Raw genomic sequence first — 23,159 nt, 5'->3', positions numbered from 1 at the left:
AAAGGGTGCTAGCAGCCTTCTCCTGGGAGCATGCCCTCTTTTTTTTTAAACTGCATTTAGGACGCAAACTGGCACGCTGTGGCTGTGTCTCTTTTTCTTGCCTTTTTTTTTTTTTTTTTTTTTTTCTAATTGTAGTCTGGAGTTTTCCTTAATGGGACAGAGAAGTCTTTGAGACTGGAAATGTGCTCTTCTCTTTGTTTCTGGTAAGACATAACACTGGTCTCATGGGACCACGCTCCAACAGGGATATTTTAGTTCTGCCTGGCTCAACTTCTTGCTGGCCCGCGGTCTGATTGTTATTTGTCACTGGGACTGCAAGCGCCCTGGAACAGAGACTGCCCTCACTGCGGCTGCTCTTCTAGACTGGAGCCCTGAATTTGGCTGGGCTTCCCAAGTGTTTCCACGAAGCAAATAGTAACACTAATTTCAGCTGGACACTATACTCCTTGCTTACATTCCTAAAGGGCTCTGTTGTGCTCCTTTTGCCTTCTCCTCCATGTTAAATGCATTGCTAGATTTCAGCCTGTGGGTAGTTGCATCCTGCTAGCAGATGGTTGTATTCTCTGTTTGAGAGATTGAAGATGAAAGAGCACTTTGAGATCCCTTTGATAGATGGAGATAACCTTCTGGCCCAGGCCCCGGCCATGCTTTTGAGAAGGTGTTGAGCATGTCCCATCCTACAGAGCTCCCTCTCTTATATACCAGCATGAAAAAGGAATAATTTCATTGGCATCAATGTCTTTATATCAACATAATCATGGAAGAAGGAGAAGAAATAGCCCTGCAGGGTTTTGTTTTGTGTGTGTTTTCTTTTTTCTTTTTTTTTTTTTTTTGGGGGGGGGGGGGGGATGGGGTGGGGGCAATGGGGAAGACATGCTGACTGTAAAACCACAGCAAAATTATTTTTAAAAGAGAAAAATCTCTTTAAGACAGATCAGCCCCTTAAGAAGAGAGACAAATGGAATGAAATGCTACAGTTCAGAAAGTTCTGCGGTATTTAGTAAATAGGGCAGCTGGCTGCAAAGGGAGGAGCAAGTAGCCAAAGACAGGATAGCTGCAAAAAGAGAAAGACCCAGAAAATGAAGTTGTTTATGAATTACATTATCAAAACTTCTCATAGCACAAGAGATGAGATTGTAGGGGCACGTATATTCTCAGCATATGCATGGAAAAATGCAAACCTCAGTAAGAACCACTGAGTAAACCTGAGAAAAGAAAATGACTGTGCCTGGAAATGTTTAGGGGATGGTGTTTGTCAATTAAAGAAATGAAAAGCCACCGTTTGCAGCTCAGTACACAGCAAAGATGCAGGCAGACTAAGTCCAAAGAAGGAGATTTTTCTTTTTTTTCCAACAAGATGAAGGCAGGGAGATCTTGCTCTACTTCATCTGCAAATGATTTCATTGTTGTTGTTGTTCATAAAACCTGGTGATTATTGAAAGGAGAAAGTTTGCTCCATGTGGCTGGGCAGGGGGTCACAATTACTCATGACGCCAGGTTCCAGTTTGCCTTCAGGTTTGTTGAGTTTGATGACAAGCCTTTACCACTCGGTTTCTTACTTGTGTCAGCAGCTTTCCCAACAGCGCGGCGATGCTCTTTGAGTTGCGCTGCGCAAACAGGAGACCAGCTCAAGCCAAAAAGCATATATTGAGCTCTGACTCCCAACTAAGTAACATCATACTTTAACTATGTTTGGACTCAGACTCATGGTTTGGACTCATCTCTAGTAGAAATACACCAGTGTCTCCAATGATGTATTTTAATGGAAAGAGGAAGCTTTTTAAGGGCACAATGCACGCACCCTGTTGGGGATGGTTCCTCTATATGCCAAGAAGCTCCTCATTCCTGTAGGAGCTGCTTTTTTTACTCACGAGACTGCCTTAAAAAGGGGAGGGGGATTCTGGCAGCTTTGTGAACTTTAAGCATGCCAGAAGGAGGAAAGAACAAAAGGTCAGCTGCCTTGTAAAAGGAGGGTTGCTTGATTAACTTTATGGAAAGAAACTGAGTTGTAAAAAGACAGCATTTTGTCGTTAACAAGGAAGCCAGGAACACAGCCAGCTGGGTAGTCTGTGCTAGGCCAGGAATATCAGGAGACCAAAGTCAGAAGGAGCTGTGATGCCACCAGGAACACGAGGGGCGCCGGACTGGTGAAGCAGCGATGTTGAAGAGCCAAGGGGCAGCTGCCGAAGTCCATAAATGAGTCAACAAGTGAAGTCATGCTTTAACCCAGCTTAGAAGGGAGACAGTAAGGAATCCAAAGCAAAAAGAAAGAAAAACCCTGCATCCGTCTATACATCTGTTCTGTAGGTGTCAATTATACCGGAGACACGGGCATAGAGACAAAGAGCCCATTCTGAGAAAAAAATGTTGCTCAACTTCTCTGGGCATTATGAAAGTGGATACACCTTCAGAAACGATTACTAAAAGCCCAAATAATCCCCGGATAGCTCACACTACAGCTAATACTTTCAATGTAATAGCAGCAGAGGTTTGGAATAAAATGTACAGTCCAACACATTGCATACAACGTCATGGAGGCACTGCTCTCAGCCAGTCCTTGTGGCATTATAATTAGAGATGGGGCTCAATCAAAAATCCAAATGTGGAGTGTTGCTGTGAGTCAGCCAAGATGTGCACACCAACATTGTTATTATCCTGAATTTTGTCATTTATAATGAAATCCAAGCACTGCAATCTTCAGGACATTCAAAATTTTGGTCGAGAGACAACCCCAAATTTGGTATTTATCCTTGCTCTCCAAAGCCCAAGTTCAGTCATGTTTAAAAACATATATATGAGTCTACAGGATTTTGGAAGCTCCACTTGTAAGAAAAAAAAAAAAAAAAAAAAAAAAAACTGCATGAAGCTGAGCTTTCCAGAACTGAGATAGACCTCGGCATCTCAGGACCCCCTAATGAGCACACATCCCCAGTTCAAGCAACCCTAACTTGACCTAAAGGAAAAACACTTAAGTTCCGTGTCTATGTCTAAATGAGATAACTCTGATGAGAAAAGGGTTTCTTTTGTCACAGAAAAAAAAAAAAATCTTAAAGAGGAAACCGACTAAAGTGATTTAAAAATACATAACCAAGTCATGGCAGATGCCTGTGAAACCTAGACTTTTGGGGTAAGATCTGCCAGTCCTGCTGAGCACACCATCTAGCACAGCTCCCTTTCTGAGCCTGTGGGAGTATTCTCTGAACAACATCTTGAGCTAAAGGTGAGATGCGAACTGTCATAGGAAACATCCTGGTTCATATGTATTTCATTGCTGACATGCCATATTTCAGTAAGGAAAAGTATTTTTGTAGCAGAAGTGGCTGGGGAGCACCACAAAGCAAACGCACCTGATCTTAGAGAAGTACAGCGGCACGGAAGCATGTTAATGTGCCAGGCACAGCAGGGGCAGGGGCTGCAGCTTCTTGCTGGCCAAAAGAACATTCACAGGCAATGCTCTTTGGAACACCAACTTACAGCCAGGCCTGCCTGGGGAAGCTAAAAATCCAGTGCAATGTCCAGTACTCACTCAGACCCTAGAAAGCACCATTGTGAGCACTGGTACTCTCTCTGTAGGTCGGTTCTTTTCATCCCCAGTCTTCCTGCTGCACTGTGAGGAGAGACACTGTGAGAAAACTAGAAAGCCTGACCACCTATTTGCCAAGCAGCTTTTCCACTAAAGGCCAGATTATCCTGAAAAGATGAGAAAGCATGTGAATTTTGGTTGAATTCACAGTTTTCCTTATATGTGTGCTGCAGAGATACTGTATGAAATGAGCCCTTCTAAGAACCATGGCCTGAGAAAACATACTCTACAGTTCGTCACGTGTTTGTTTGTTTGTTTGTTTGTTTTACTTTCTTTCTCCATAGAAGCAAATAAAATCATCCAAACATCCCAGTTGCTTACTCCAAGCATTGCACAGCTTTGGGGATGATCCATCGCAGTGCATCAACATCTGGCCTCTGCACCTCATTATCCAGGATTTCTTTTCCTTGTAGGCATGGCTAATTCCATATGCTTTGCAGACAAGTTCACAAGCACAGAGTCATTAACTTTTGCCAATACAGCATCTGCACAAAAGATAAGGACTGCGGGCATTCCCTCTTCTGGTCCTGAATTAGATTCACCTAGCAAACACAATTCAACTTAAATATCTGGTAAAATCTATGGAAAGACAGATTTTATCCACTGTGGTAGGAGTGGTGTCAGTCCCTGAAGGAACAAGTTTTAAGAAATCCCTGTGAGATACGTTGAACAAAGATGGACCTGTACTCTTAGCACCAATAACCAGAAAGTGTTAAAGGGTAGGTAAAAAGAGGAATCAGGTACTCCAGTTTTAATTCTTGCCTGTCTTATCAATTTAGTTGTATAGACTTGGATATCTGTACTGGAGTAAAAGTCACAGAATCACAGAATTGTCTAGGTTGGAAGAGACCTCAAGATCATCAAGTCCAACCTCTGACCTAACACTAACAAGTCCTCAGGTCACTGAGAACTTTGTCTGCCTCATGATTTTGCTGTCACCCAAATTGTCCCTATCTAAGAGTAATTCTTCCTTCATGCTGGTACGGCAGTTTTTAGCTCCATGTGTGCAAAACTCATTACAAGTCTTGAATGAAACATGTTAAAGAAGAACAAAACAGATTTGCCACCTTTTTTATATGGAGAGGTTATGAGGTTTCCTGTGATTGTCCACATTTTTGAAGATTAGTCAGCTTTTCCAAAGGATTATGCAAAGTGAAAGCCTACAATAGCAGGAGGTTGGGATCAGTGACCTAGAAGGTTCTTCCAGCCCTCTGTTCCTGGAGGCTTTTCCAAGACATACTAAAGAAGTTAAAGACCACTTGTGTGGTCTGAACTTAATACCTTTGATACACACTTCCCACTGATTTTTTCGTGACCGTCATTTAACAGGGTAGAAGCAGGGGAGGCATAGGGCTTCTCTATGAAGATGAGAGAAAGCATTTGTCACAATAATGACAGAGAGCACCTTACAAGCTAGCTGACAGCTCAGGAAACTGAAGTGGACATACATGCCAAGAAACACCTCAACAGATGCAAACAACTTCATCTCTCTGCTCGCAAGACCCCACCTCTAGAATCTTCACTTGCATTTCAGTCCTGGACCTCCTTTCTGAAAGCCAGCAGCTACAGCAGTTATGATGGTGGTTTTGTGGTGTAGACACCTGTCCATATGAAACTAATCTGGGACCACCAAGCTCATTTTCCTGTGGCAATTTACCAGCTTACCATATGGCAATGATTTTTGACAGCCATTGTCTCAATCTGGATTCAAATTAGTGATACAGTAATGGAAGATGCCTTGGTCATGCTCTTAGCCAAAGCCCATACTTTACCTAGCTGGAAAGTAGGCAGTGGTGTTGCTTCCCAGTGTTGAGCAGGTATAGTCTCACCCCACCTCCAAACATAGCCCAACTCAGAAAACCAACAGTTCCTGATTTTCAAATGTGCTTTGCCAGCCAAAACATCAACCGCATGCCACCCCCGAGAAGGCCACAATTCGGTGGTTGCACATCAGACCAATTGGCCCATATTTATAAAGTGCTTTGATATCCCAGATGAAAGGACAGTATATAAATGCCCCATTCATTTAGGTTACATACAGTAGCAGCAAACAGAAAAATCATTACCCACAGGGTTAGAAAGGCATATTCCTGTTTATTAATTGAAGACCACATAAAGAATGCTTGGTTAAAGTATTCCTTTTGGAGTGGACATTTCAGTGCCTGTCCAGCGAATGAAAATAACTCCGAAAATTTGCATGGGCAAATGGCATAAACATCAAGTTTGCACAACTCCTCAGAACAAAATTCCCTTTAAAAATGCAGATTTGTTTTTTTATATGGGACTACTCTTGTTCCCTACAAGCCAATGAGAAGTTAGAGAACCAGTCCTTTGCCAGGTCAGGACTACAGTGAAATTATTATCCTAGCAAATAATAATCATAATTAAAAAAAAAAAAAAAAAAAAAAGAATAGCTATACTGTGAGCATCAGATACTCAGCAACTTGGTACACTTCACACTAAACCATCTATGAGTTCACTATGCGTTTAGGTTTTCTTGTATACTGTATTCCTCACTTCTTTCTCTGTGTATCTTTGAGACACATGACCATCTAAGATCATTTGGAAAACTATGTTAAATAAAACCCTTTCTGCCTGTCAACTCTGTATTGAAGTGCTGAGTAGATACCCATTCACAGTCCCTGGGAGCAAGCAGTGTCTTTCATATATCATAGCCATAAAAATAAATAAATTACAAAGCAGAAAGAAGATAAGGCACAGGTTTAGGCTGCCTTTTGAAGATTTATTGAAACAAACTGATATTTCTTATAATGTGCATGTAACCAGAATACATAATTGACAATGATAATCATTAACAGGTACTAATGTTATTTCAGAACAGAGGATGGAATGAGGCAGACTAAACCTCCATGCATGCAGTAGAGGAAATCCAAGCTGCGATAATTAAATGCAAATAAAGCCTGGGGGCAAAAATTCCTGGTCTCCCTAAGATAAGAGAAATGTATTTCTACCATCTATACTTCATTTATTTCTCTTGAAGACTCTAATTTGTTTTTAAGCTAATAGATCAAACATTCTTGTCACAGTTCATACAACTGTCTCAAATATGTGAGAAGTACCCGCCAGGCGAGGACCACCAGCAATTTTTATGATTTCTTTACACTACAAATATTTGGCAGAACTGAAATCACCCAATAAAATAAACCTGTGGATTCATCTGCAGTTTTAGACTCTCTCCAAGTATTCTTTGGACTCCTTCCCAAAATAACTGATGCTCATGATATTCCAATATCAAATGAAAATATGTCCTAATTTTCATGTCTCACCACCACCATCTGTTATTAAAGAGAAAGTCTTCTTTTTCAGAGCAGGCCAGGTGGCTTGGTGACACCCATACCCATCAGTGAAGCCCTGGTCCAGCAGTGCTTCAATTCCTTGATGCCATTGTGTTGGTTGGATTCAGCCATAATGCAAAGGCAGAACCATGGAGCAGTGGTGGTGAAAAATCATTTCTTCCAGTACCATCATCATCTGCCAGCTGGTTCCCTAAAATGCTGGCAGCACTGGCACATTGATGTCTCCATCTCTACAGGAGGGAAGCTTGGAATTTAATTATGGGCAAGAAGGGTTTTAGGGAAAGGTTTGGGATCCTCTTCGGAAATGCCTTTGGCAAAAGGTAAAAAAAATGCCATGTTTGAAAAGTCTTTTCAGCACTAGTGACACCGCAGAAATCTTCCATGAAAGCCCCTACAGAAATCTTGCAGTCACCTTTAAGAGACCAATCAGCTAATACTTCAGAAAGTCAATATCTAAGCTTTATAGACATTCAGCTCTTTTTAATATTACATCCATGCATTAAGTATAAGAGTAAAGTCTTCTTCCTCCAAACCAACAATGAATTAATTTACAAACCTCCCCAGCCTCCTGCCTCTGCCTTTGACTTGGACAATCAAAATATATCACCATTTACCTACCCCAACAAGGTGTCCAGAGAACTGTTCCTGAATGTCTGAGGCTGCTCTTCCCAGGTCCTTCAAATATTTTTCTGTCCAGAGATCTCAAGCTGTACTGTTTTACCAAGTAGGGCTTGCAAATCCCATAAACTACTATACAATCTGGTGCATGGTATCAACTGAACATGTTTTCCAGCAGAAAGGAGGATGACTTTTGTTTTTATCAGTCTCCTGCCTTATAGGTATTACTTGTTAAGGTTATCACCCACTCTGATTTTGGTAAAGCATTCTAATTTTATGTGGCTTGTCTCACACCTTATTAGACTTGCTGGCAGACTGGCTAATATTGACTAGTTAGCAGAAGAAAAACATCTTTATTCATGTAATACTCAATTAAAACTTCATTGTTTCCCATGGATCAAAATGGCATTTTGATTTAGTAGCATAGCTCCACGGCATTCATATCAAGTCAGGAGAATAGGCAAGTACAGCTGCTCAGAAACTTCCCATCTTGGTGTTTTTTTGTGGTTGTTGTTTTCTTGTTTTGTTGTCATTTACTTGTTTGTTTTTAAATACCAAATTGTTTTGTACAAAAACAGTGCTGCTCTTAGGAAAGCTAGATTTTCCTGAAATGTTTCAATTTTCCATTAGGAGAAACTGATGGAAAGTATTTAACTTTGAGTTCATATGATCTAAATAACATTCAGGTCAGGTCTAAACAAATTAAAATTTCTGTAGGTCAAGCCAGTTTGACATGAATCTACTTTAACATTATGTGTACATTCTGTGAGCTTCATATCTGTTATGAAACAATGGAGATTCACTCCAGCAAGCAAGTCCAATCAATAAGATATGAAAGCCATAAGCAAATAACCTGGAAAAGGTGAATAGGCATTTTCTGAAAATACAGCTTAAAATTGAAACAGCCCAAGCAAACAAACAATTTCTTTTTTCTTTTCTTTTCTTTTCTTTTCTTTTCTTTTCTTTTCTTTTCTTTTCTTTTCTTTTCTTTTCTTTTCTTTTCTTTTCTTTTCTTTTCTTTTCTTTTCTTTTCTCCTTTCCTTTCCTTTCCTTTCCTTTCCTTTCCTTTCCTTTCCTTTCCTTTCCTTTCCTTTCCTTTCCTTTCCTTTCCTTTCCTTTCCTTTCCTTTCCTTTCCTTTCCTTTCCTTTCCTTTCCTTTCCTTTCCTTTCCTTTCCTTTCCTTTCCTTTCCTTTCCTTTCCTTTCCTTTCCTTTCCTTTCCTTTCCTTTCCTTTCCTTTCCTTTCCTTTCCTTTCCTTTCCTTTCCTTTATATTATATATATATATATGTTTTTCCCTCACACTAACAATAAACATTTTGTTTCTGTAAGCATCATGTTTTATAAAACGTTTGTAACAGTTTCTAGTTTAGGAAAATATAAGGATGGAAATGAATGTTTAAAGGCAGGACACTCATCTTTGTGCTAGTGGCATCTTCTCAGGTACACAGAACTATTCTGTTAACTGTGAGGGAATACTGGATCATTTCCTATGTTTCCTATGTTTTCCTATGTTTCTATCCTATATATACTAGAAGACATTATATGCTGTCATTCCCATTCCACAGGTAGGAAACTAACACCACATGAGCACTGCTATGTGGGTGATATGGAAAAGACTGAGGACATTAGAGGACCTCTGTTAAGTGGCAGATTCAAGAAGAAGAAAAGAAAAACAGAGACATGCATCTTCATAAAATGTGCAGTCAATCTGCAGGGCTCACGCTGCAAGATGTTGTAAAAGACAAATGTTTCCATGAGGTCAAAAAGTGACCAGATATTGGCAGCTTGTGTAGACATGGGGTGAAGAAGAAAGGGGGTGTTTTTTTGAAGCCACATTGTTTTTTGTGATTGTCTCTGGCTGAACAAAGGTCCCTTAGGAGAGGAGAAGTCTGTCTGTAAGCTGCTGCCCGTCTAGATCTGTCCAGTCTCACTGTGTCTGCCCTGTTCTTGGCCCAGGTCGCTGGCAGCCCATCGAATCTTTCTTGTTCTCCTTCCGTGACACATCCCAGCTGCAATGCTAGGTCTTTTATTACAAGTCTGCAGATGGCTATAAGGGTTGGAAGCTGGGATATGTTGTGGCCTGGGACCTTTCTGCAGACACATATGAACTTACCACCAGTGCACATTTGCCTGCAATATGAACGACTGGAAGTGGTGACCAAAATGGTCTTTTCTAATTTTATAGTTCTACTCTCACGATCCCACAAATGTGGTGTCAGTCATAGAGGTCTGCACCATGTCAGTACTTACTGTGAAGGGGCCTTTTCCAGTCCTGGTTAAATGCTGAAAAAAAATATTTCTTAGGGATTACTGTTCTTCAGGAAAAAGTCTCTCTATCCATCACCCACTGTCTACACAAGCTGTCCGTGCCCTCTATGTGACAAGAAGAAGAAAAAACAGGAGTTTGGAGCTCTCCTCTGTATGCAAAGGCTTTACGGTAGAGGAAAATCTCAGACATGAAGGGACATGGCATGAAGACCTAAGGAAAGCTGCAGATGTACAGAAATGGTCAACATTTGCTGAATTTCCAGCAGGTGCAGTGTGTAGCAGCCTACACATTCAGCCAAAACAATCTCTCAGTTCTTCTGCTCAAGTTTTGGAAGAAAATTATTTCAGTGCCAGCACTGAGACAGAATGCTTACCATGACTCAGAAATTGCAGATGGAGATGCTTCCACCAAATGCCCACCTGGAGCAACTCAGTGAAGACTAACCTCCTACAGATTGAAGCAAATAGACAAAACCTGCCAAGTGGGAGCTGCGTAAGTCTCAAATCTTCTACAAGCATCCTGTAACCCACTCACCATCGGGTTAAGCTCCTATTGAACATGAGCAGAGCTCCTTACATGTTGTGCAACACAATGGAAAATTGAGACCATACCATAGATGAGGACATACAAGTTACGTGGTTTGCCTGAGGCCACACAGTGAGTCAGTGGCTAAATTATAAACTTGGGAGTCCCTGGCTCCAAGTCACTTATTCAATCTATGCTGCCTCTAAGGCATATTACATTGGGGGTATTGTATGGATATGGAAATGACATTAACTTTGAAGAGCAGTGTACAGTAGAAGCAAGCAAAGTAAGTGGGCTTTATTGTGGGCTGTTTTTTTTTCCTAAAATAAATAAATAAATAAAAAAGCATTAAAAAAAAAGTGACATGAACAGTTTTGCAAGCCTACAGTGCAAAACAATTTTGCACAATTTGATTTTGAAACCTCCCTCCTGAACTAAAAAACCTAAACATGAAGTTTCAGGCAGTAATGGACCCCTCTTTTCACTCTTTTTTTTTCTTCTCTCTTTTTTTTCTTTCTTTCTTTTTTTCTTTCTTTTTTTTTTCTTTTTCTTTTTTTTTTTTTTTTTTCTGGCAATTCTGTTAACCCCCCAAAATAGAGGTTTAATATGGAAATGCTGACAGCTCCTTAAGCAGAGCATCACATTTGCAACACTGTAATTATGTCTACTTCAAAATGCTCCAAAGAAAACAAGATTTTCTTGTTCAAAGAAATCTTGAATGGTTTTAGACCCAGAATTAAATCATTCAGACCAAAAAGGACTGTGTTAAGCATGCTGAACCAGGACTGTACCAAGGAGATGTGGAAAGAGATAAATGCAAACTGATTTTACAATATTTATGTAATTGGATCCACATCTCTGTTTTTCTCTGTTGAATGAGTAAAGACCAGATTAACCTTATTATTATTATGTTTATTTGATTGACTTAGGAATTCCATCTGGATAAAAGAGAGTCTAGATGTCTCTCTTCATTCACGCCCAGTGTGAAGCCAATCAACATGCCTCTCTAAGTAACAAATTTGTTTTATGTCATCTATCAGCAAGATACTACAATATTGGGTATAGTTTTAGTTCAATGCATGACTGCTCCTTACAGACCACGCAGTTTGGAGGTTTCCATCCTGCATTCTTAAGTCCCCACAGAAAATTGCTTCTCAGATTTTCCATTCTGGTGAAGATGGTTGTAAGTAAATGTGTGGTGCAGAAAGGGTGCATGGCACATTTTAATGAGAACACAATCAATAATCTCAGCACTGTATTTTTATTCATTTATATTTTTTATTTTTTATTTTTTGGTGGGGGATGTTTGCTTATTTTGAAAGACTTTCTTGGATCCCATTTCTGTTCTACAGAACAAAGGCAGAGATGTGTGTAGGTACAGGATAGGTACAGGATTCCTGTAGAGGTGTCCAGAGAGCGAGAGAGAAAGGGGAGATTTTTTCCATCACTCATGTTTGATTGTTTTGACTATTTCATGCAAATAATCATTTCTAACAACATTTACTATATCCCCAATTAGCATGAGTAACATCAGATCAAAAACAAGGAGGAACTTGGTGTCAGCCTCATTGTATTAGTAAGGGGGAAAATGCTGTGAGTTAATAGGAGAAACCTTTGCAAATGGATTGTTACTTCCTTTGAAAAAAAATACGTTGTACTGTCTAATTAAAAACTACAGTCAAGAACCTTCTCCAGGTAGTTACCCTCACTTCCCAGAGAAGGATGATATATTGGGCTGAGACTAGGACAGGTTGGATTTATGTCACAGGTTTACATAACCAAGAACGAGCCAAACAACCTCTATTATCTTCAGCCTGGACAGCAAAAATACTGATTTCTTCATCATTTTTATTTACTCAGGTTACCATCATTTCTGGACTGAGCTCTGACTATGTGCAGTATGACCTCTCAGTGCTACTCGGGGGCACACGATTATTCCAAACCAATGGCCACTGGACTCCAATCGCCAACAGTTGTATTGTCAAAGTGGCCATTTTGTAACTGTAAATGGACATCTCGTGAATGTTTCTATTTTATCTGATTTTCCGTTTCTTGCTTTACAGGAACCAGCCATCAGACTGCAATCTGTATGAGGCTTTGTATTATCTCGCTTGTAGGCTCTCTTTACCGCACGGACTTGCTTTTGACTTCCTCTCATGCATTATCACAACAGTCTCCAACTCACGCTCTTTGCTCTTCTGTTGGAGAAATATTGTGTAACTCACTACAGTTGCACAGCAACCCTTCCCCCACGGGGAAGTGAGCCTCGAGCCAAACGAAAGCTTTGATATTAAGAGCACGGCAATGCATAAACCTATAATAAGGCACTTGGAGTGCAGCTCTCCTTTCAGAAAACAACAAAACAAAACACTCCTAATTAAGCTATTGGCTCGGAGGAGGTACCAAGTCCAAAATGATTTTGACTCCATATGGAATTTATATGGAATGCAACATGCAATAAACACCAGCACACCCAGATGTGGATGTTCCCCAGCTGTCTGTCTGCTGCTTTGATGGCAAGCTACAAAGGTCCTTCCCTACACAGTCATCTCCGCAGGAAGCACGAGGTGACTCCGCCGTGCTCGCGAATCAAAACGAGGAGTGGAAGGGAAACTTTTTAAAGTGAACATGTGAGCTTTCAAACTCAAACCTTGCACTCAGATTTCTTTTCCCCAGCAGGCTCTTATTCTCTGATCCCTCTCAAGCTGAGCAACAGGTCACATCAGCAAAGTTCTCGTGAAGCACGGCCACCAGCTCGGAGCTGTCGGTGCAGATGTTATTTTTCCCTGCAGCTGCTGGGGGCAGTAGACAATCAGTCCTGGCTTTCTCTAACCTGCATGACCTGGGTGTGGATCATATATGGGCTGCATACGTGCTCTGATGCCGAACAGTTTTGCAAGCCAGCTGCTACATCTGGGAATATGGGGGAAAACTGAGTCCTGCTTTGAGAAATGAGTATTTCGGTGGTCCCTGAGATTGGACTTCAGCACTTCTGATCGGGGCCAAATTCTGCTCTCTCAACTTGCAATATTGTTTAGCCAAAGCCAATTGATTTTGGCCAGAATTTTCCTACTTTCAAGCTGTAACTATATTGATTTTAGAGTTAGCTGCTGAATTTTTCTGAGTTCCAGGAGGTGAATTGTACAACCCAGGGTCAAGAAAACACATTTGTTTTGGACACTGGCAGGAGCCAGAGTGCAGGCAGAGACTTGCAAGACAAACTTTTGGAGGTTATTTTTACACTAATGGTTACCAGAGATTTTTTTTCTCCCCAAAAACCCACGCTGCAGCCATACGGCTTGCTGGGCACAGCCAGTGGTGGATGCCCAGTTACTAGCTGGGCACGCATGGAAATTTGTGTCAGGCTGCATGATGTGGGAAGGCTACTGTGCTGATGTACAGCAGGAGCAAGGAGCTGAGTTAAATCAATGCAGCAGCCACTAATTATTATACATTTTAGCACATTGTAAGATTCCCTGCTCTGCTCTGACAACCGTGAACAATTTTAGAAGTATTTAGAAGTCACCTCCACCCTCCAGCTCTCCAGCATTATAAAACTACCTGACTTTCCCCTTTTCTGCCACCTTCCATCTCTTTGCTCTGAAATATCCAAGCAAGAGTCATTTTTCCATAAAAACAGCACAACATTGACAGTTTGGGGCTTGCTTAAGCAAGGCGTGGGTGAGCTGAGTTAATGTTCTCAGCCCCAGCCTGATACCTCTGATAATCCTCTCAGGTAGCTGTCCTAGATCTTTGGGTCTGTTTCTGCCTGCTTACAATGTTTCATTTGCTTCTTCCAATATGCAGCGAGATGAATGCAATGAAGAGCAGAGATTTGCATTGTAGCTGCCTGCACCTGGGTTACTAGTTTAGGCTTAGAGCCAGTGGGGAGAAATAGCTACATTGAGGGTACAGCCCACCTTTCCTGAAATAGTTAATAAAAGAAGCCAGGTTTTGTGTAGTTTTCATGTTTTGTAGGAAACATCTACACTGTGTGCCTCAGCCTCACTTGTGGTTAAAAGCTTGGGGCTTGGATTTTTTTTTTTCTTTATTTTTTTTCTGTAGAATACTTATACTGAAAAGTAAATGCATGGTTGCATACTGGTACCCCACTTTACCATACTGGGGACCAGCCAAAACAGCCCCGCCTGCCTCCTGGGCAGGGCTGGGACAGGGAGGTGGCTGGTGCACACCAGGGTCTTTCCCCATATAGGACTGCACCGTGGTCAGGTAATTGTAGATGTCTAGTACAACAGGTGCCAAGATGCTACTTTAATAAAATCATTGCTTTTAATAAGAATATGAATGAGGAGGAATGCCCAGTAGCTAAAAAGCTAAGCCTTGATCCTGAAAATACATGCTCACGAGTAATTACATGCACTTAACAGTCCTGCAATGCTCTGAGAACTTAGGGAACGTACCGATTGCCTTTGGTTCCCATGGGCTGCAGCACAGACAGGGAGCCCCAGACTGCATGGCTGGCTTCACTCTACATGAGGATGCTCATGTTCCTGGGTCTGACCAGGCTCAGAGCCCCAGCCACAAAAAAACAGCCATACTTCATAAATATCCTTTTTTTGGACTTCTCTGGAGAAATCCCCAAAGCAGGCTTTTGTTATTTTACGGATATGGTTCAAGTTTTTCTTATCCTGCAACTTCCTGGCTTCCAGTCTGACACTGCTGACCTGTGCGACACGGTGAGGATCAGCTGGGTCTCAGGAGGTTTACCAGGGGTTAGTGGTTCCCGTATCTGAGCTACAAACCCAGCCCTGCCAATCACATCAACCTCTCCATTCATGCCAGGAGGATACCAGAAGGTCCAGCTCACTTTTCTCTTAGATTTCACCTTCTCATTTAGACATTTTTTTCCTTTTTGAATGATCACCCACGGATAACTGGATAAGGGATTATTTTAACAACTAAGCTCCAAAACTGGACCATTTACATTGCTTGCTTCTAGCTGGCCTTCTTGTCTACAACAGACTGAAATAGTAATCAAAACTCATAACATATGATATATCCAGGTGTTTCATACAGTGCCATACATATTTCCTAGAATTATGATGTTACTACAAACAGCATTGTTTAATATCTGTATCAGAGAACTTCTAGGAATAAAGATATTTGACTGAAGGAAAATATTCTAACAAAGGTTTTCCTGTACAAGTAGTTGCCCTTTGACACAAACACAGCTCCTTATAACTTAATATTTTTAATAATGGGTTTGTGAGCAGGGCAATGAAAAGCTCCAGCCTGGAGACCTAACATTGCGGGGAAGCTCACACAGGGTGGTTTTTCTATTCCACCCCAGAGGTAGCTGCATTTCCACTCCATGACTAAGCAGATGATACATACGTGGGGTTAGACAGACTTATTTTACTCATGTAATGTGGGAGCAATTCCCTGCAGTGGGGCTTCTGCTGCTTTACAGGATGACTAGCACCTCACAGCACGTAAAGGACATTTAGTCTGAGTTGGTGAAGATATATCAATGTATTTTGGGAAATGTTGCAGCGTGACCCTTCTGTTTCTCTCCTTTGGGTCAACATAGACTTGTCTTCTGATATTTTCCTCATTTTTTTTTCAATTCTCAGGATGGCAAAGAGATTCATGAGGGTATGTTACTGCTGTTGAAAGTGAAATGTAACCTCCCTCTTATTCTTGCATTTTGCTTAATAATCAGCATGTAAAACAAACAATTAAATAAAAAATTGCAACAACGCTGAGCAGACATATTGCACTCAATCTTATCCATCTTATAATCGATACCAAGAACAAGTTACCACTTTAAATAACTTCATTCCCATTGCCAGAGCACCGGCTGCCCAGCATGGAGCTTTTACCAAGCACAGCAGGCAGTGACCCTGCTGCTCACATGGCTCTCACAATCTCAGTGAGGGCTTTCTGCAACATCCCTTCCCCATGGGTCCAACAGCTCACACCTGCGGATTCCTACAGGGTTGCTAAATCCTCCTTTGGCAAATATCCATTTCCACATGTCATGTTGATTTCAAATTATGCCATGGAATTAACTCATGCAAATACTACAAGGGTCAGAAAATTGCACCTACAGACTGCCTGCATTGAGTGAGAGGTAATGGTCCTATCAAACATTCATTCTTGTCTGTATTATTCTGTGTAAAAGCTCCATCCTTCATCTCCTTATCTATTCATACCATTTTATTGGAATTAACTTCTCCTCCTTAACATCTTTCTGCTCTTGATTTTGAAAGCACCAGTCCTCAAAACTGCCATCAGGGAAGCCAGCCTCTGTTTCACCCTCCTCACAGGGGTGTGTGGGGCTGAGCAGAGAGGGACTCAATGGACCAGTAGATGCACTGCAGACCTGTGTTTCTATGAAGAGTAGACATTTTTCTACTTGTGGGTTTCTACCCACAGATAGAGCTTGGAGGTAAGGGCTCAAAGTATTGTATAATTCATACCCACAAGGAGGGATAAGCTGTTGTGCCAGGTTTGAATCTTACTCTATAAACCAAAATTGCATTTTTCCATCATTTCCCATTGTACAACCATTTCCTAGTCACCCATAACCATCATTACTAGCTCTTTTAGAACATTACTGTTTTTTCAGATCTCTCACTCTCCTATTAAATATCTGTGTTTTGGATTATTATTCCCAGATTTATTAGTTTGCCTTTTTCCAGACAGAATCTCATTCTGTTTCCTGCTCATATTTCTAACCTCTGGTTCCATTAGTGTTATTTCTCTGTCTTCACTTGGTTTACAGTTCTTTCCAGCACAGTGTCGTGTGCAGACCTAGTTAATGTACTTGGTTACACCTCCTTCCAGACCATTAATAAAAGTATTAAATAATGTTGCTGCTAGCACAAATCCATGCAGCACCCTGCTGTTCACCCTCCATCATCTTCAAGACCACAGCCATCCATCATGTGCACCATTTATCACTGGCAAACAGATTTTGCAAACTAAAGCTGTTCTGTTTGAATTACACTGCTAACTCTGGGTAAGGACAGAAAGGAAGAAATGTCAAATGGCAGTGGCAGGAAAAGGTGGGACAAGGGCTGGATGATGATATCACTCAAACCTACTCCTTACCGATGAAGCCAAATGGACTGGTAGAGAGAAACGCAATCCTTCTCTGCATCCTACTGTGTCCTGTAGCAGAGTTTTCCCTGATGTACTCTGGTCTGGAACTAGGGACCACATACTTGAGGAAGGAACCATAAATTATCCCAACGGTTGCTCCACCAGCCAATACACAACAGGGATAAAAGTCACCAGCTGAAGAGAGATACCGTCTGTTCCCACATCATTATTTCTGGTAAGAAAAGATCACATTTTCAGACATTAACTAAAATCAAAGAAGTTCAAAGGAGTGCTGCCACTCTGCTCACTGCAATGAGGGATGCTGGTGAAGCTGAAAATCAAAAAATCCCAGGCTGCAGCAGGCAATTACCTGGGGACTTCTACCATTTCCGAGCTTCTCCGCTGAGAAGGAGGCTGGCAGAAAGGTAGGAAAGGTTCTTTTCAACCAGGATTCTGCTTTGGGAAAACAACATATTCCCCACATATTTGTATGGACTTGAGGCACGTAGAGCTTGTTGGCATTGCCACTCTGAATTGAAGATCTGAAGTCCAACAAGCTCAAGGTCCTGTCTCAGGTGGTGGTCAGCATCTCCCACCACACTGCTGGGAGAGGTGGAGCTGTCCCTCAGCAAGAAAAGCTGGAATAATCTCAGTGTGCTTCCTCTGCCCTGGTTTTAGGAGTTACTACCAAACCTTCAATAATGTAAATCAGTTTTAATCCCCAAAGCATAGCCCATAATAGCTTTTCAGACTGTTTGGTAGAGTTGTGAGAACTGTGGATTCCCTGGCTCACAGTGGAAGTGTCTCAGACTCATCTGTGGAATAATGAGCTCCCAGAAGTCCGAATTCAGTGGGAACAACAGCGATTAAGCCAATGAGAAAATCACATCCAGAGGCAACACATGTGAAATAGGATGGCTGCTCTGGCCTGACTAGTTAGTCAATAATCTGGGCTCCTGCAGAGATGCTTCTATTAGGAGAAGAAACTTTTGTGTTTCTTGAGTGTAATCCTGGTTAACTAAGAAATATATCCACAAAATCCCATTTCTTTAAACGCAGTAGAAAAAGAAAATGACAGCAAGCAGTTGCTTTGCTCTGAATATCCAAACTTGCTCCTGTAGCAAATTCAGTACCCCAAATCCCATTTGTACTCCAGAAACCCTTTAACAATGCAAATGAAATAAAGAAACTTGGAATTAGGTAGAATTAGAATTACAGAGCTAGACTTTATCATGGCAGCTGGCAGAAAAAAAAAAAAAAAAAAAAAGCCTTTTAAAAGAATATAAAAGTATTTATTGACTATACACACATTTTTAGCCTTAAGTTGAATACACTGATAAATTTTAAAGGAATTGGTTAATGAGGTTACCAAAGCACTGGGAGTTCAGTTTTGAACAGCTATGGTAAATGGAAGATAGAGGATATAAGGAGGAAATAGAGGGGAAAAATATTGAAATCTTTGGTGTTTTTTTTTTTTTTTTTTTTTTTTTTTTAATTAAAAATAGCAGTTTGAGCAATCCTGTCAACTTACATTTCATTGCTCAGATATTATAATTATGTCTATAATAAACAAGTCTGAACAGAAAGCAAAAGAGCAAGACAGCAGAGCATAAGGCTGAAAAGGGGGTAATAAAAATATGAGCTATAGAGAATATGACTTCAGTCAAACAAAAGCAGAGAATTTCTTAACTAAAACCGGAGAACTGCTGTGCACAGAGCTGCATAGACTAGAGGGAACATAATGAATTTTAGCACAGTATTTGCAAAATAAACAGATAACTTATCACAAAGGTCCCCTGCAGCAGATCAGATTCCTGCATCCCGCACGCACTGCTCCAACGAACCATTGCTTCTGCCACAGTGCTCAGGTGCTCCTTGTCGGAGGATCTGCCCCTTTGCAGATCGTGTGCTGTGATCGTATCAGATCCCATAAACCGGCTGCTCTTGGGTGTGCCAAGCTACTTACATCTCATTGGAAATTTTTATCCCACGCAGGTAGGAGGTCGTATTCGTCCTCCTGGGCCTGAGCTGAGCTCTTGTGTGCCCCAGCATGGTGCAGCTGGTAGCTCAGCACTGCTGGGCTGGGTACAATTGTTTAATAATCAAAGAATAATTTTTATCTTTAAATATTTCCTTTGTTCACAGTGCTGAGCAATAATAATAATTAAAAAAAAAAAAAAAGGAGTTGTTTTTGTATAATAATTTTAAATATTGAAACTGCTTGGGTAAAAAAAAAAAAGGCGTTAAGTCTGATGCACTTCCAGTTGTGTGCTTACATTTATTTATATTACTTTAAGTACTTTATATCCCCATGCCATTTAATCTAATAGGGTAATAAATTTCACTTTCTGTCCTAAGCTATTGCAGAATTGTTTTGAAGTATTAAATAGCTGCTAACTGCCCAGGACTTGGGGAATTGATCCTTGCTATTAAAGACGTGCTTCACCATGCCCATAGCGCAGACCACACGCGCTTCCATTGCGTTGTGCACCATCTCCTCCTCCTGCTGCAATCCTGTAATACATGGATGGGAATGACAGCCCACGACGAAGTTGTGCTAGGAAAACATTTTCTGCTTTAATTTCTTAGCAATATGGTATTACAGCAATAAAGATAACCTGATCTTTTGAGAGGTGCCAACATGAGCAAGTATTTTAGACGGTGCCTGGTGTCAGCAGTGAAGACAGCACAGTCATTGCAGGTTTAAACACATCTACCCTTTTAAACCAAACCTGACAATGACACTACCTTTTCTTACTTGGAACTAGGTGCAGTATATTTTGTCATTTTATTTCTCACTTAAGCAAGCCAAGGGGGTAAAGCCATTACACTAGAAGAAGTTGCCCCTGCGACACCACACAGCCACCTCCTGCTCCCATCTGGCTGCTGACATTAGCTCCTCCATCTGTTCCACAACTGTTTATAATTAGCTGATGATTAAACACGCCGATAGTGGGTTTCTCCCTGAGCAACACCAGGGCACATGAATCAAGCCAGGATTTCTCACCCTCCTCCTCCTCCTCTGCCCCTGCCCAGCTGTCCAGGCTTGCCTTACGCCAAAATTGTGAGTGCCAAGAGAAACCCTTTACCTCATTTTTGTATAATCTGAGGTTGTGTCTTAGTCTGTCAGTGATGGGAACCACAGAATCACAGCATGGCTGAGGCTGGGGACACCCCTGGGTGCCCCTGTCCCCCCTGCCCCAGCATCCCTGGGCTTGGGGAGCTCTCCAAGGAGCAGCCTTGGAATCTCTTGGGGCAGCCTGATCCAACAGCAGCCCTTCAGGAGCAAAACTGCTGTGGAATTTAGATGTAAGCCTATTCAATCCCATTAGAAGGACAGGGACCATAGATGGGTACATGAGACAAAATGAGAAAGCGTTTCCTGCTGCCCATCTACCAGGAAAGTGGTTTTCTTCCATTTAAAAGTACTGGCAGAATGTGAACTCTTCGTGCAGGATGAGTCTTGCACATTGTGGGGTGAATCTGCTTCTTAATTCAGATCTTGCAAAGTGGGATGCAGCTGGCAGATTTAATGAAGGGGCCTGTGCAGTTGCAAGAAGAGGTAAAACATCATTTCTTAAAACTATTTTTATATACTGGTCTCCTCCAACAGGTGTGTCCTTATCAACAGCTGAGAAGCCAGGCACATCCTTCCCAACCAAAAAGAAAAGTTTGTGCAGCCACCAAGACTATCAGCAGAGCAACAAAAGGAAATCAGATATTTTAATGCAGAGAACAGTCTGGACCTCTCCTTGCTGTTAGGAAACGTAAGGAAGGGTGTGAACTTGCAGTCGAGTAGAGAATTTCCTGTTCTCTTCTTGATTCCCCACACCTTTTGGCAAAAGGCAGGGTTAAGATTGTAAACTGAAACACAACAAAACCTTTTGTCGTTTTTAGCAAGAGTTTAGCTGCAGCTAACTTGCACTGATGTGGATGCAAATCCTCATTTGCACAAATTGCACTGAATTCATTGTGGCTACTTGGGAATATAAATTAACGGGGTATTAGAGGCAAGATCTGGTTATCAATATATATGTTTGCTCCAGAGAGCTTGAGAAATAATTACACCAGGTTATTTCTGAGAATGTACTATAATTTCTAATCTCAAGGTATACCATCTTTGAACTTTAAGAAAATATGTAAGACCTGATCCAGAAATATGTTGGCTTCTAATTCCTGTCTTCATCTCAATTGATATCCCTGGAGTTAAATGCCTGGATGCTATTCAGGTATGAGTCTAAACTACAGTATTATTAATTGCATAGTAACAACTGGTAGTATTAATGTTATCTAACTGCAGTGCAATCTTCACCCCTGGTCATCCTAGACCACTTTTTTCAGTCAGGGGAGAGAAGCTGGCAATGCCCCATTTCTCTACAAAGCCGATATCCATGTTAGGTAGAAAACTCCTTCCAGAAGTGCAGAAGTGATTGCTTTTTTCCATGGCGAGTAAGACAGCCCAAATCAGTAGGGCTATTTCCTCACAGACTGCTCCATCCTTCTGTCTCCACTCTCAGAAGTTCCCTGGCCTTTGATAGACACCCATAAATTAGGACTAAGTCTTGCATGGGCGGGGGGGGGGAGGGGGGGGAGGGCTACAGAAACAGCTCAAGCAGTGCTACCAAGTTTCTGTTGCCACTTTTCTCAAAGGCAACCTCCCTTGGTTCAGTTGTCTTGAGCAAATGGCAAAAAGACCTGTTGACTCATGCAGTACATGTTTCAATGCTGCCCAGAAATGAATCCTTCCAAAGACATTAGCATTACTCAACAGCTTAACCTGTGTTCAGCCAGGGCTTTCAAGAAGGATTATTATGGACACCACTACTGCTGGTGCTACCCACTTGGAGATATCTCCTGGCTTGGCTCTGTGATTACTGCCCACTGGCACCAAGAAACAAAAATAGCAAGATGTTAGTGAGAGGGTTACTGATACTTTTTTCTGCCTCATGATCTACAAACATTTGATATTTTTGACAATAAATTCAGCTACAGGACAAAAGGGATCTGATGTTAAAGCAGAACTTTTACTCGCTTTCAGTAATCAACAGAAGTTGCTTTTGTGTGATAGTCTTGGGTGAGGAATTTCCATCAGAGTAGCATTCTTTTAATGACTTCATTAAATCAGTATACATCTAAACAGAAACTCTTATTTATGTTTAGCTAGGCTAATAAGCTTACGTCAAAAGTAATTATGAATCAGTTTTTGTAATGTAACTGTAAAAATTAATCCCTAAGCAGTTTCGGTTAAGCTGAGAATAAAGTGTAAGAAACATCCACAACAAAATGCTTTAAAATGTAGATGGTTTTTCGTGTTGGTACTGCTGTAGCCTGCCAACTGATTTCATTCATTTTCTCTGTTTCTTCATAGCCCTCCTTGTAGAAAGAGCAATGCTCTCTGGTCAAGTGGAAATGCCAGACTTTAGCTAGGCACCCTCCTGGGCTTTCCATCCTACCCCCAGAGTGGCATCCAGTCTTGTGCCCAGCTCAGCCTTTAAATAAATAGCTATGGCTATTCTGTAATGCAGAGTGCTTAAAACCTTCCCATTCTCATGGCGGTGCTCTGTCTGCTCACAAACAGGGTTAGCAGAGCTTTGCTCTGCTCTCTGCTGAGTTCACTTGCTGCTCCTCCAAAATTACTGGCAGCACCTGGGCCCAAATAGACACTTCTTTAGATAAGTGCCAGCCTAACTCTTCTAGCTTCATATCAGCCTGAGATAGAAGAACTGGTTTTGGAGGAACAATGCTATCTAAATAGCTCCAAAAATGAGCATGATGCAA

General features: G+C 41.3%; 1 protein-coding gene and 1 long non-coding RNA gene across 3 annotated transcripts in view; one reads left to right on the top strand and one right to left on the bottom strand.

The window, feature by feature from the left end:
- The window catches only part of RUNX2 (RUNX family transcription factor 2), a 155,942-nt gene that overhangs the window by 12,108 nt on the left and 120,675 nt on the right, over positions 1–23,159 (bottom strand). The gene's annotated exons all lie outside the window — the stretch shown is intronic.
- Positions 20,313–22,853, top strand: LOC311433960. The gene is made up of 4 exons (XR_014691120.1): positions 20,313–20,445; positions 20,995–21,148; positions 21,491–21,610; positions 22,750–22,853. It is a non-coding gene; the product is annotated as an uncharacterized lncRNA (long non-coding RNA).

The sequence above is a fragment of the Aythya ferina genome, assembly GCF_964211825.1.
Source record: "Aythya ferina genome assembly, chromosome: 3".
NCBI lineage: Eukaryota > Metazoa > Chordata > Aves > Anseriformes > Anatidae > Aythya > Aythya ferina.
This window is presented reverse-complemented; position numbering and strand designations above follow the sequence as displayed.